Source organism: Sus scrofa, unplaced genomic scaffold (genome assembly GCF_000003025.6).
Source record: "Sus scrofa isolate TJ Tabasco breed Duroc unplaced genomic scaffold, Sscrofa11.1 Contig1724, whole genome shotgun sequence".
NCBI lineage: Eukaryota > Metazoa > Chordata > Mammalia > Artiodactyla > Suidae > Sus > Sus scrofa.
In genome coordinates, this window is record NW_018084935.1 from 27,133 (window position 1) to 32,989 (window position 5,857).

The 5,857-nt window shown below is 37.7% G+C and overlaps 1 pseudogene; it reads right to left on the reverse strand.

Annotated features, from left to right (window-relative positions):
• Positions 1–211: 211 nt before the first annotated feature.
• On the reverse strand, positions 212–1,301 carry LOC110258249 (annotated as a pseudogene).
• Positions 1,302–5,857: the final 4,556 nt, after the last annotated feature.

A 5,857-nucleotide genomic window follows, 5' to 3' on the forward strand; every position in this document is an offset into this window, starting at 1 on the left:
AACTTGCTGGGTTATAGATCAAAAATAAGTCTCAGAGTTCCCATCGTGACTCAGTGGTTAACAAATCCGACTAGGACCCATGAGGTTGAGGATTTGATCCCTGGCCTTGCTCAGTGGGTTAAGGATCTGGCATCGCCGTGAGCTGTGGTGTGGGTCGCAGACACGGTTTGGATCCCACGTTGCTGTGGCTCTGGTGTAGGCTGACAACTGCAGCTCCATTTGGACCCCTAGCCTGGGAATCTCCATGTGCTGCAGGTGCGGCCATAGGAAAGACCAAAAAAAAAAGTCTCAAAGGACCAGAAGAACCCTCCAAGATAGATAATACTCTTCAAACAAAAGCTGCTAAACAGGTGATCCATCACATCTCCCTCTCCCACCTCATTAATCTTTTAACTGCCCCCTTTACATCTTTGTTTCTCAAGGTATAGATTAGAGGGTTGAGGCTAGGTGTGACAACAGTATAAAAGAGGGCAATGAACTTTCCTTGATCTTGAGAACCTCTTGTTGGGGGCTGGAGATATATGCACATGACTGGAATGAAAAACAGGGATACAACCAGAAGATGGGCTCCACATGACCCAAAGACTTTCTGAAGTCCAGCTGTTGACTGCATCCTCAGCACAGCATGGGCAATCGCACCATAGGAGCTGAGAATGAGAATAAGTGGTATGATCACAAAAATGGAGCTCATGACCATGAGGGTCAGCTCATTAGCACGGGTATCAACACAAGACAGTCGCAGCAGTGCTGCAACTTCACAGAAGAAATGATCCACCTGACGATGTCCACACAGGGGTACCCAGGAGGTAAATGAGGAGTGAAGTGCTGAGGTGGTAAAGCCACTTGCCCAAGAAGCCACAGCCAACAGATGGCAGAAACGAGGGTGCATGAGGACAGTGTAATGCAAGGGTCTACATACAGCTGCATAACGGTCATAGGACATCACCACCAGTAGCATACACTCAGCAGTTCCCAATGCAAGAACAAAATAGAGTTGAATCATGCACCCGACATAAGAAATGTTTTTCTCTGGGCCCCAGAGGTTGACCAGCAACTGGGGGATGGAGCTGGTGGTATAGCAGAGATCCAGAAAAGACAGGTTTGAGAGGAAGAAGTACATGGGAGTGTGGAGATGGGAGTCCAAGTATGACAAGATAATGATGAACAGGTTGCCTATCAATGTCATCAAGTAGAACATCAAAATAACTACAAAGAGAACTAACTCAAGGTGAGGCCAATTAGAAAAACCCAGTAGAACAAAGTAATCTTGAGAACTTGCATTTTTTTCCTTCATCATTCATTTTTTTCCAATACCTGAGGAAAGAAGCACATAAACTGAAGGATGCCCCACTCATTGTCAAACCCCTGAAAACTGATTGGGGAAAAAAATCTATGCCATTTCCAAATACTGCAATATGACGGTAGGATTTTTATGGTTTTGTTTTGAAGTTTCATTCAGACATTTGCCCTGTTGTAGATACAATCAATAACTTCTCAAGCTAATGAGTTCCTTTGTGCATCCATAAGTTAGCATTTGGATAAATGATTAAAGATATCCCATATTTTTTCATTTTAAAAAAAAACTTTTTTTACAAAAAGAAAATCTTTGTCCTCCTTTCCCTAATGTTCAGATTATTTCCAATTTTGTGATTACACAGAAAGAAATATCTCCAGTTTTAATCATCTTACACAAAGCTGAGAGAATTTACCATGAGATGAAAAACAATTCAGTAGTAACTTTAAAATGTCGATGTTGGAGTTCCCGTCGTGGCGCAGTGGTTAACGAATCCGACTAGGAACCATGAGGTTGCGGGATCGATCCCTGCCCTTGCTGAGTGGGTTAACGATCCAGCGTTGCCGTGAGCTGTGGTGTAGGTTGCAGACGGGCTCAGATCCTGCATTGCTGTGGCTCTGGCATAGGCTGGCAGCTACAGCTCCAATTAGACCTAGCCTGGGAAACTCCATATGCCGCGGGAGCAGCCCAAAAAATGGCAAAAAGACAAAAAAAAAAAAAAAGTCAATGTTGAATGAAAAAGTCAATTTCAGTTGAATATGTTTATAGAAAGGATGAAATATTCTTATTTATTTATGTTGTCAGCTTATTCTCAGACAAAAATAACATGAAAATACAAGTATAAAGGCACATGCATGCACACACCAACTTATTAATATTCACAATAATGAGCTAATATGAATCTCATTGCATGAGTATCAACGCATGATAATCACAGCAGTGCTGAAACTTCACTGAAGTGGTCCACTAGACAATGTCCACACAATGGCACCCAGAAGGTAAAGGAGGAATGAAGTGCTGAGGTGGTAAAGCCACATACTCAAGTGGCCTTTATGGAAACAAAGAAACAAAAACAACTGATAGTCTTGATTAATTAACTGAGAAGTGAAATAGATTGGAGAATTCAGTGATAAAATGCTTCCAAACATAAATGAGAAGACAACTTTTTTTGGAAGACAAAAAAAAAAAAAGGGACAGTCAAAGAAAAGGTTTAGGAAGGAGCAAGAAAGGGAAAGTGTTTGGATCAGGAAAGAGAGGAGGAACTCTGATTGTGGTACTTGAAAGTGCATATATCACAAGGTTATGAGATCTGGAAAATAAGGCTAAAAGGTAGTTCCTACAAAATTTCTTAGAATAAGAGCTAAGAAATTAAATTCTAAGCCATAATTTATAATTTCATCATATGTCTTTAGGTCTACGATTTGAAATGAGAGAATCTGAATAGAAAATTCACTAATTTTTAACAGACAAAGACATGGGAGTTCCCTGTTGTGGCTCAGTGGAAAAGAACCCAGCTAGTATCCATAAGGAACAGGATTTTATCCCTGGCCCTGCTCAGTGGGTTAAGGATCTGGCATTGCTGTGAGCTGTGGTGTAGGTCACAGATGTGGCTCGGATCTGGGGTTGTTGTGGCTATGACGTAGGTCAGCAGCTGTAGCTCTGATTTGACCCCTAGCCTGGGAACTTCCACACACCATGGTGTGGCCCTAAAAAGCAAAAAAATAAAAAATTTTTAAAAATAAGGGACAATGACATGAATATCACATAAAATCCAAATACAAGGTCATCTTGTGGTGGTTCTTTTGTAAAAAAAAATAATAATAATAAAGTTAAGAAATTCAAATGTTTACTAATAGTTTGATTTTCAGTTGCTTATTTTCTCTGTGCATTATCCATCTTTCATAGAAAAAAATAAACACTTTTATTATATAGTTATTGCTGCAAGTCACAGTAATCCACCATTTAAATATTCCCAAACAGCTTTGCCCTGCCACTTCTGCTCCTCTCACATTCTCTAATTGAATAGGACAAAAGACAAATTCAACCCAAACAGATTCACCTCCAATCTTTTGAGGGACTTTTTTACTGGCTTAAAAAAACCAGAGGTGTCTGATTGGTTGAGTTACAAGCTGGAGACCCAGGAACATTGAAGTTGGCTAAGACTGATTTAGGCAGGCATAGAGGTATCTATATACCATTTGATGTTATTGGTATTGTCAATGACTATCAGCTTTTCAAGGTATGACAGAAAAATTCTAATGGATTTTTTAAATTCTCCTAGAATAAGGATTAATACATCATAAGATATTTGAATTCAAATGCTATGGGTATTTTTTCTGATGCAGACATAGTTTTCCTCCCTTATAAAGCTGCCTTAATTTCATATTATATTAATTAAAAGAAAGTAGCAGCTTTGTGGTACTTTCATTACCTGCCTTTCAGAATTTTTCTAAAAGTAAAAAGGGATAAGAGGTAAGGGACAGAAAAAATACAGAATTCAGGAAGATAAAACTTCAAAGGTTTGTGGGTTTGATTTTCTTCTTAGTGGAAAAGAGATAAATGAAGACCCTATCAAAGGTAGACTTTATAAACCATGGAATAAAATATTTTCTTTCTTCCATTAAGTCATTACTGGAAAAGCAGATGGCTTGGCACTTTCTTCTCACCCCCATTGTTACTAATAGACATTTTTCTAAGTCTTGTCCTATTTGTTCCTTTATAGTAAACCTGGTTTAGTGCTCCATCAACTTCTTTCAATACTGACCTCCCTGTGTTTGTCCACCTTCTCTATCATTCTCTTCCTGTCTATGCCCTCATCATGTACAAACTAATATGAAGCTCTCTGGTTGTCATGTGACCTAAGAACGTTAACCTAATTGCCCTCATAGTCCATCTTTGCTAATGTACATAATCTAACTATCGAAAGTAGTCTGAAAATAATTATGATTATCATTGCCACAGAAGAGAGAGCCTAGGTTTATCCAAAAGATTTCTTTTAGCAGAACATGGGAACTCTTTAGGCATTTAAGGTATAAGGGGATGCACCCCTTACTCCAGAGCAAATGGGGCTTTTAACAGGAACAAAAAGAGTAATATGACTTTCTTTTCTTGGACTGGGGCCATTGGGAGGATAAATCCCAGGGTTGCAGTTAATGCCCTTCAAGGAGCTTTCCTGGTTAAATTGGTGTCATAGTCACAAGGAAAAACTCTTCACAGAAATGCATTCAGCGTAATCATGAACTCATACTAAAATGACAATAATATTCCACCAACAAACAAAACACTAGCAAGTTGAATCCAACAATACATTATGTTGGATTCACATACACTATGTTCAAGTAGAATTTATCTCAGGGATGCAAGGATTTTTCAATATCTATAAATCAATCAGTGTGATATATACCATATAAACAAATTGAAAAAAAACATATGATCATCTCAATAGATGCAGAAAACTTCTGATAAAACTCAACATCCATTTATGATTTAAAAAAACTCTCTATAAAAGAGGACATAGAGGGAACATACCTCAACATAATAAAGCCCATATATAAACCCACCGTAAAATATACTCGATGATGAAAAATCTGAAAGCATTTCCTCTAAGATCAAAACAAAAGATGTCACTCTTGCCACTTTTATTCAATATAGTTTGGAAGTTCTAGCCACACAATCAAAAAAAAAAAGAAATAAGAGGAATCAAAACCATAAAGGAAGAAGTAAAGCAGTCACTATTTGCAGATGAATGATATCATGTATAGAAAATCCTAAAGATACCAAAGAAAACTACTTGAGCTCATTGAATGAATTTAGCAAAGTTAAGAACAAAATTAATACACATAAATCCTTAACATTCTATAAACTAACAATAAAAGCAGAAAGAGAAATTAAGGAAACAATCTCACTTACCATCACATTGAAAAGAATAAAACCTAGGAACAAACCCTAAGAGGAAAAAGACCTTACTTGGAAAACTACAAGACAATAATGAAAGAAAAGAAGACAAAACAAATAGATGGAAAGGTATAACAGGTTTTGATTAGAAGAAAAATATATTAAAAGATCATACACCCAAACAATCAAAAGATTCAATGAAATCTCTATTCAAATATCAATGACATTTTTGACAGAAACAGAACAAATAATTTTAAAATCTGTATGGGATGGGGAGTTCCCATTGAATCTGACTAGGAACCATGAGGTTGCAGGTTCGATCCCTGGCCTCATTTAGTAGGTTAAGGATCTATACAATGGAGAAAAGACAGTTTCTTCAGAAAGTGGTGCTAAGAATACTGAAGAGCTATGTGTAAAAGAAGGAAATTAGGACATTCTGAGGAGTTCCTGCCCTGGCACAGTGGGTTAAGGATCCAGTGTTGCCACAGCTGTGATATAGATGGCAGCCGTGCCCTAGCCAAGAATTTCCACAGGCTATGGGTGTGGCAAAAAAATTCTCTAACACCATATACAAAAATAAACTCATAATGGATAAAAGACCTAAATGTAAGACCAGATACTAAAAAATTCCTAAAGGAAAACTTAGGCAGAACACTCTTTGACAAAATC